The following is a 9,371-nucleotide window of genomic DNA, read 5'->3' as shown; positions in this document are numbered from 1 at the left end:
AGAGTGAAATGCACTGCCCTAAGCCAGTTTTTTAAAACTATGTTTACTTTCACAAAATCCACTTTTGGCCTCTTTCAAGCCTGAAACGTATTTTAACAACATAAAAGGCTACATTAAACCAGTAAAGGTAGGTATGCATCAGGTTCTAATGAAAACATCATGAAACAATGAAATCAACTGCCCTGAGCCAGTGTTTTGAAGAACATCCTTGAAACTATGTTTACTTTCACAAAATCCACTTTTGGCCTTTTCCAAGCCTGAAACGTATTTTAAGAGCATAAAAGGCTGAGAATGTACCGTAAACCAGTAAAGGTGGGTAAGCAGGTTGTAATGAAAACTTAATGAAACAGTGAAATCAACTGCCCTGAGCCAGTTTTCTGAAACTATGTTGACTTTCACAAAATCCACTTTTGACCTCTTCCAAGCCTCAAACGTATTTTAAGAGCAGAAAAGGCTGAGAATGTACCGTAAACCAGTAAAGGTGGGTAAGCAGGTTGTAATGAAAACATCATGAAACAGTGAAATGCACTGCCCTAAGCCAGTTTTTTAAAACTATGTTTACTTTCACAAAATCCACTTTTGGCCTCTTTCAAGCCTGAAACGTATTTTAACAACATAAAAGGCTACATTAAACCAGTAAAGGTAGGTATGCATCAGGTTCTAATGAAAACATCATGAAACAATGAAATCAACTGCCCTGAGCCAGTGTTTTGAAGAACATCCTTGAAACTATGTTTACTTTCACAAAATCCACTTTTGGCCTTTTCCAAGCCTGAAACGTATTTTAAGAGCATAAAAGGCTGAGAATGTACCGTAAACCAGTAAAGGTGGGTAAGCAGGTTGTAATGAAAACTTAATGAAACAGTGAAATCAACTGCCCTGAGCCAGTTTTCTGAAACTATGTTGACTTTCACAAAATCCACTTTTGACCTCTTCCAAGCCTCAAACGTATTTTAAGAGCAGAAAAGGCTGAGAATGTACCGTAAACCAGTAAAGGTGGGTACGCATCAGGTTCTAATGAAAACATCATGAAACAATGAAATCAACTGCCCTGAGCCAGTTTTTTGAAGAACATCCTTGAAACTATGTTGACTTTCACAAAATCCACTTTTGGCCTCTTCCAAGCTTGAAACGTATTTTAAGAGCATAAAAGGCTGAGAATGTACCGTAAACCAGTAAAGGTGGGTAAGCAGGTTGTAATGAAAACATCATGAAACAGTGAAATGCACTGCCCTAAGCCAGTTTTTTAAAACTATGTTTACTTACACAAAATCCACTTTTGGCCTCTTTCAAGCCTGAAACGTATTTTAACAACATAAAAGGCTACATTAAACCAGTAAAGGTAGGTACGCATCAGGTTCTAATGAAAACATCATGAAACAATGAAATCAACTGCCCTGAGCCAGTGTTTTGAAGAACATCCTTGAAACTATGTTTACTTTCACAAAATCCACTTTTGGCCTTTTCCAAGCCTGAAACGTATTTTAAGAGCATAAAAGGCTGAGAATGTACCGTAAACCAGTAAAGGTGGGTAATCATCAGGTTCTAATGAAAACATCATAAACTGAACTGCCCTGAGCCAGTTTTTTGATGAAAACCTTTGAAAGTATTTTGACTGTCACAAAATCCAATTTTTTTTTTTCTTCCAAGCCTGAAACGTATTTTAAGAGCATAACAGGCTAAGAATGTACCGTAAACCAATAAAGGTGTGTAAGAATCAGTTTCTATCGAAAACATCATGAAACAGTGAAATCAACTGCCCTAAGCCAGTTTTTTGAAACTATGTTGACTTTCAGAAAATGCACTTTTGGCCTCTTCCAAGCCTGAAATGTATTTTAAGAGCATAAAAGGCTGAGAATGTACCGTAAACCAGTAAAGGTAGGTAAGAATCAGTTTCTATCGAAAACATCATGAAACAGTGAAATCAACTGCCGTGAGCCAGTTTTTTGAAACTATGTTGACTTTCAGAAAATGCACTTTTGGCCTCTTCCAAGTCTGAAATGTATTTTAAGAGCATAAAAGGCTGAGAATGTACCGTAAACCAGTAAAGGTGGGTAATCATCAGGTTCTAATGAAAACATCATGAAACTGAACTGCCCTGAGCCAGTTTTTTAATGAAAACCTTTGAAAGTATTTTGACTGTCACAAAATCCACTTATTTTTTTTCTTCCAAGCCTGAAACATATTTTAAGAGCATAAAAGGCTACATTAAACCAGTAAAGGTGGGTACGCATCAGGTTCTAATGAAAACATCATGAAACAATGAAATCAACTGCCCTGTTCCAGTTTTTTAAAGAACATCCTTGAAACTATGTTGACTTTCACAAAATGCACTTTTGGCCTCTTCCAAGCCTGAAACGTATTTTAAGAGCATAAAAGGCTGAGAATGTACCGTAAACCAGTAAAGGTGGGTAAGCAGGTTGTAATGAAAACATCATGAAACAGTGAAATCCACTGCCCTAAGCCAGTTTTTTGAAACTATGTTGACTTTCACAAAATCCACTTTTGGCCTCTTCCAAGCCTGAAACGTATTTTAAGAGCATAAAAGGCTGAGAATGTACCGTAAACCAGTAAAGGTGGGTAAGCAGGTTGTAATGAAAACATCATGAAACAGTGAAATCCACTGCCCTAAGCCAGTTTTTTGAAACTCTGTTTACTTTCACAAAATCCACTTTTGGCCTCTTTCAAGCCTGAAACGTATTTTAACAACATAAAAGGCTACATTAAACCAGTAAAGGTGGGTACGCATCAGGTTCTAATGAAAACATCATGAAACAATGAAATCAACTGCCCTGAGCCAGTTTTTTGAAGAACATCCTTGAAACTATGTTGACTTTCACAAAATCCACTTTTGGCCTCTTCCAAGCCTGAAACGTATTTTAAGAGCAGAAAAGGCTGAGAATGTACCGTAAACCAGTAAAGGTGGGTAAGCAGGTTGTAATGAAAACATCATGAAACAGTGAAATCAACTGCCCTAAGCCAGTTTTCTGAAACTATGTTGACTTTCACAAAATCCACTTTTGGCCTCTTCCAAGCCTGAAATTTATTTTAAGAGCATAAAAGGCTGAGAATGTACCGTAAACCAGTAACGGTGGGTAATCATCAGGTTCTAATGAAAACATCATGAAACTGAACTGCCCTGAGCCAGTTTTTTGAAGAAAACCTTTGAAAGTATTTTGACTGTCACAAAATCCACTTTTTTTTTTCTTCCAAGCCTGAAACGTATTTTAAGAGCATAACAGGCTAAGAATGTACCGTAAACCAATAAAGGTGTGTAAGAATCAGTTTCTATCGAAAACATCATGAAACAGTGAAATCAACTGCCCTAAGCCAGTTTTTTGAAACTATGTTGACTTTCAGAAAATGCACTTTTGGCTTCTTCCAAGCCTGAAACGTATTTTAAGAGCATAAAAGGCTGAGAATGTACCGTAAACCAGTAAAGGTGGGTAAGCAGGTTGTAATGAAAACATCATGAAACAGTGAAATCAACTGCCCTGAGCCAGTTTTCTGAAACTATGTTGACTTTCACAAAATCCACTTTTGGCCTCCTCCAAGCCTGAAACGTATTTTAAGAGCAAAAAAGGCTACATTAAACCAGTAAAGGTGGGTACGCATCAGGTTCTAATGAAAACATCATGAAACAATGAAATCAACTGCCCTGAGCCAGTTTTTTGAAGAACATCCTTGAAACTATGTTGACTTTCACAAAATCCACTTTTGGCCTCTTCCAAGCTTGAAACGTATTTTAAGAGCATAAAAGGCTGAGAATGTACCGTAAACCAGTAAAGGTGGGTAAGCAGGTTGTAATGAAAACTTAATGAAAAAGTGAAATCAACTGCCCTGAGCCAGTTTTCTGAAACTATGTTGACTTTCACAAAATCCACTTTTGGCCTCTTCCAAGTCTGAAACGTATTTTAAGAGCATAAAAGGCTGAGAATGTACCGTAAACCAGTAAAGGTGGGTAAGCAGGTTGTAATATAAACATCATGAAACAGTGAAATGCACTGCCCTAAGCCAGTTTTTTAAAACTGTTTACTTTCACAAAATCCACTTTTGGCCTTTTCCAAGCCTGAAACGTATTTTAAGAGCATAAAAGGCTGAGAATGTACCGTAAACCAGTAAAGGTGGGTAAGCAGGTTGAAATGAAAACATCATGAAACAGTGAAATGCACTGCCCTAAGCCAGTTTTTTAAAACTATGTTTACTTTCACAAAATCCACTTTTGGCCTCTTTCAAGCCTGAAACGTATTTTAACAACATAAAAGGCTACATTAAACCAGTAAAGGTAGGTATGCATCAGGTTCTAATGAAAACATCATGAAACAATGAAATCAACTGCCCTGAGCCAGTGGTTTGAAGAACATCCTTGAAACTATGTTTACTTTCACAAAATCCACTTTTGGCCTTTTCCAAGCCTGAAACGTATTTTAAGAGCATAAAAGGCTGAGAATGTACCGTAAACCAGTAAAGGTGGGTAAGCAGGTTGTAATGAAAACTTAATGAAACAGTGAAATCAACTGCCCTGAGCCAGTTTTCTGAAACTATGTTGACTTTCACAAAATCCACTTTTGACCTCTTCCAAGCCTCAAACGTATTTTAAGAGCAGAAAAGGCTGAGAATGTACCGTAAACCAGTAAAGGTGGGTAATCATCAGGTTCTAATGAAAACATCATAAACTGAACTGCCCTGAGCCAGTTTTTTGATGAAAACCTTTGAAAGTATTTTGACTGTCACAAAATCCACTTTTTTTTTTCTTCCAAGCCTGAAACGTATTTTAAGAGCATAACAGGCTAAGAATGTACCGTAAACCAATAAAGGTGTGTAAGAATCAGTTTCTATCGAAAACATCATGAAACAGTGAAATCAACTGCCCTAAGCCAGTTTTTTGAAACTATGTTGACTTTCAGAAAATGCACTTTTGGCCTCTTCCAAGCCTGAAACGTATTTTAAGAGCATAAAAGGCTGAGAATGTGCCGTAAACCAGTAAAGGTGGGTAAGCAGGTTGTAATGAAAACATCATGAAACAGTGAAATGCATTGCCCTAAGCCAGTTTTTTAAAACTATGTTTACTTTCACAAAATCCACTTTTGGCCTCTTTCAAGCCTGAAACGTATTTTAACAACATAAAAGGCTACATTAAACCAGTAAAGGTAGGTACGCATCAGGTTCTAATGAAAACATCATGAAACAATGAAATCAACTGCCCTGAGCCAGTGTTTTGGAGAACATCCTTGAAACTATGTTTACTTTCACAAAATCCACTTTTGGCCTTTTCCAAGCCTGAAACGTATTTTAAGAGCATAAAAGGCTGAGAATGTACCGTAAACCAGTAAAGGTGGGTAAGCAGGTTGTAATGAAAACTTAATGAAACAGTGAAATCAACTGCCCTGAGCCAGTTTTCTGAAACTATGTTGACTTTCACAAAATCCACTTTTGACCTCTTCCAAGCCTCAAACGTATTTTAAGAGCAGAAAAGGCTGAGAATGTACCGTAAACCAGTAAAGGTGGGTAATCATCAGGTTCTAATGAAAACATCATAAACTGAACTGCCCTGAGCCAGTTTTTTGATGAAAACCTTTGAAAGTATTTTGACTGTCACAAAATCCACTTTTTTTTTTCTTCCAAGCCTGAAACGTATTTTAAGAGCATAACAGGCTAAGAATGTACCGTAAACCAATAAAGGTGTGTAAGAATCAGTTTCTATCGAAAACATCATGAAACAGTGAAATCAACTGCCCTAAGCCAGTTTTTTGAAACTATGTTGACTTTCACAAAATCCACTTTTGGCCTCTTTCAAGCCTGAAACGTATTTTAACAACATAAAAGGCTACATTAAACCAGTAAAGGTAGGTACGCATCAGGTTCTAATGAAAACATCATGAAACAATGAAATCAACTGCCCTGAGCCAGTGTTTTGGAGAACATCCTTGAAACTATGTTTACTTTCACAAAATCCACTTTTGGCCTTTTCCAAGCCTGAAACGTATTTTAAGAGCATAAAAGGCTGAGAATGTACCGTAAACCAGTAAAGGTGGGTAAGCAGGTTGTAATGAAAACATCATGAAACAGTGAAATCAACTGCCCTGAGCCAGTTTTCTGAAACTATGTTGACTTTCACAAAATCCACTTTTGGCCTCTTTCAAGCCTGAAACGTATTTTAACAACATAAAAGGCTACATTAAACCAGTAAAGGTGGGTACGCATCAGGTTCTAATGAAAACATCATGAAACAATGAAATCAACTGCCCTGAGCCAGTGTTTTGAAGAACATCCTTGAAACTATGGTTACTTTCACAAAATCCACTTTTGGCCTCTTCCAAGCCTGAAACGTATTTTAAGAGCAGAAAAGGCTGAGAATGTACCGTAAACCAGTAAAGGTGGGTAAGAATCAGTTTCTATCGAAAACATCATGAAACAGTGAAATCAACTGCCCTAAGCCAGTTTTTTGAAACTATGTTGACTTTCAGAAAATGCACTTTTGGCCTCTTCCAAGCCTGAAACGTATTTTAAGAGCATAAAAGGCTGAGAATGTACCGTAAACCAGTAAAGGTGGGTAATCATCAGGTTCTAATGAAAACATCATGAAACTGAACTGCCCTGAGCCAGTTTTTTGAAGAACATCCTTGAAACTATGTTTACTTTCACAAAATCCACTTTTGGCCTCTTCCAAGCCTGAAACGTATTTTAAGAGCAGAAAAGGCTGAGAATGTACCGTAAACCAGTAAAGGTGGGTAAGCAGGTTGTAATGAAAACATCATGAAACAGTGAAATCAACTGCCCTAAGCCAGTTTTTTGAAACTATGTTGACTTTCAGAAAATGCACTTTTGGCCTCTTCCAAGCCTGAAACGTATTTTAAGAGCATAAAAGGCTGAGAATGTACCGTAAACCAGTAAAGGTGGGTAAGCAGGTTGTAATGAAAACATCATGAAACTGAACTGCCCTGAGCCAGTTTTTTGATGAAAACCTTTGAAAGTATTTTGACTGTCACAAAATCCACTTTTTTTTTTCTTCCAAGCCTGAAACGTATTTTAAGAGCATAACAGGCTAAGAATGTACCGTAAACCAATAAAGGTGTGTAAGAATCAGTTTCTATCGAAAACATCATGAAACAGTGAAATCAACTGCCCTAAGCCAGTTTTTTGAAACTATGTTGACTTTCAGAAAATGCACTTTTGGCTTCTTCCAAGCCTGAAACGTATTTTAAGAGCATAAAAGGCTGAGAATGTACCGTAAACCAGTAAAGGTGGGTAAGCAGGTTGTAATGAAAACATCATGAAACAGTGAAATCAACTGCCCTGAGCCAGTTTTCTGAAACTATGTTGACTTTCACAAAATCCACTTTTGGCCTCCTCCAAGCCTGAAACGTATTTTAAGAGCAAAAAAGGCTACATTAAACCAGTAAAGGTGGGTACGCATCAGGTTCTAATGAAAACATCATGAAACAATGAAATCAACTGCCCTGAGCCAGTTTTTTGAAGAACATCCTTGAAACTATGTTGACTTTCACAAAATCCACTTTTGGCCTCTTCCAAGCTTGAAACGTATTTTAAGAGCATAAAAGGCTGAGAATGTACCGTAAACCAGTAAAGGTGGGTAAGCAGGTTGTAATGAAAACTTAATGAAAAAGTGAAATCAACTGCCCTGAGCCAGTTTTCTGAAACTATGTTGACTTTCACAAAATCCACTTTTGGCCTCTTCCAAGTCTGAAACGTATTTTAAGAGCATAAAAGGCTGAGAATGTACCGTAAACCAGTAAAGGTGGGTAAGCAGGTTGTAATATAAACATCATGAAACAGTGAAATGCACTGCCCTAAGCCAGTTTTTTAAAACTGTTTACTTTCACAAAATCCACTTTTGGCCTTTTCCAAGCCTGAAACGTATTTTAAGAGCATAAAAGGCTGAGAATGTACCGTAAACCAGTAAAGGTGGGTAAGCAGGTTGAAATGAAAACATCATGAAACAGTGAAATGCACTGCCCTAAGCCAGTTTTTTAAAACTATGTTTACTTTCACAAAATCCACTTTTGGCCTCTTTCAAGCCTGAAACGTATTTTAACAACATAAAAGGCTACATTAAACCAGTAAAGGTAGGTATGCATCAGGTTCTAATGAAAACATCATGAAACAATGAAATCAACTGCCCTGAGCCAGTGGTTTGAAGAACATCCTTGAAACTATGTTTACTTTCACAAAATCCACTTTTGGCCTTTTCCAAGCCTGAAACGTATTTTAAGAGCATAAAAGGCTGAGAATGTACCGTAAACCAGTAAAGGTGGGTAAGCAGGTTGTAATGAAAACTTAATGAAACAGTGAAATCAACTGCCCTGAGCCAGTTTTCTGAAACTATGTTGACTTTCACAAAATCCACTTTTGACCTCTTCCAAGCCTCAAACGTATTTTAAGAGCATAAAAGGCTGAGAATGTACCGTAAACCAGTAAAGGTGGGTAATCATCAGGTTCTAATGAAAACATCATAAACTGAACTGCCCTGAGCCAGTTTTTTGATGAAAACCTTTGAAAGTATTTTGACTGTCACAAAATCCACTTTTTTTTTTCTTCCAAGCCTGAAACGTATTTTAAGAGCATAACAGGCTAAGAATGTACCGTAAACCAATAAAGGTGTGTAAGAATCAGTTTCTATCGAAAACATCATGAAACAGTGAAATCAACTGCCCTAAGCCAGTTTTTTGAAACTATGTTGACTTTCAGAAAATGCACTTTTGGCCTCTTCCAAGCCTGAAACGTATTTTAAGAGCATAAAAGGCTGAGAATGTGCCGTAAACCAGTAAAGGTGGGTAAGCAGGTTGTAATGAAAACATCATGAAACAGTGAAATGCATTGCCCTAAGCCAGTTTTTTAAAACTATGTTTACTTTCACAAAATCCACTTTTGGCCTCTTTCAAGCCTGAAACGTATTTTAACAACATAAAAGGCTACATTAAACCAGTAAAGGTAGGTACGCATCAGGTTCTAATGAAAACATCATGAAACAATGAAATCAACTGCCCTGAGCCAGTGTTTTGGAGAACATCCTTGAAACTATGTTTACTTTCACAAAATCCACTTTTGGCCTTTTCCAAGCCTGAAACGTATTTTAAGAGCATAAAAGGCTGAGAATGTACCGTAAACCAGTAAAGGTGGGTAAGCAGGTTGTAATGAAAACATCATGAAACAGTGAAATCAACTGCCCTGAGCCAGTTTTCTGAAACTATGTTGACTTTCACAAAATCCACTTTTGGCCTCTTTCAAGCCTGAAACGTATTTTAACAACATAAAAGGCTACATTAAACCAGTAAAGGTGGGTACGCATCAGGTTCTAATGAAAACATCATGAAACAATGAAATCAACTGCCCTGAGCCAGTGTTTTGAA

Source organism: Anarhichas minor, unplaced genomic scaffold (genome assembly GCF_050575085.1).
Source record: "Anarhichas minor isolate MPS153535 unplaced genomic scaffold, ASM5057508v1 ptg000073l, whole genome shotgun sequence".
Classification (NCBI taxonomy): domain Eukaryota; kingdom Metazoa; phylum Chordata; class Actinopteri; order Perciformes; family Anarhichadidae; genus Anarhichas; species Anarhichas minor.
The sequence above is the reverse complement of the archived record's forward strand: the minus strand, read 5'-3'. Positions refer to the sequence as shown.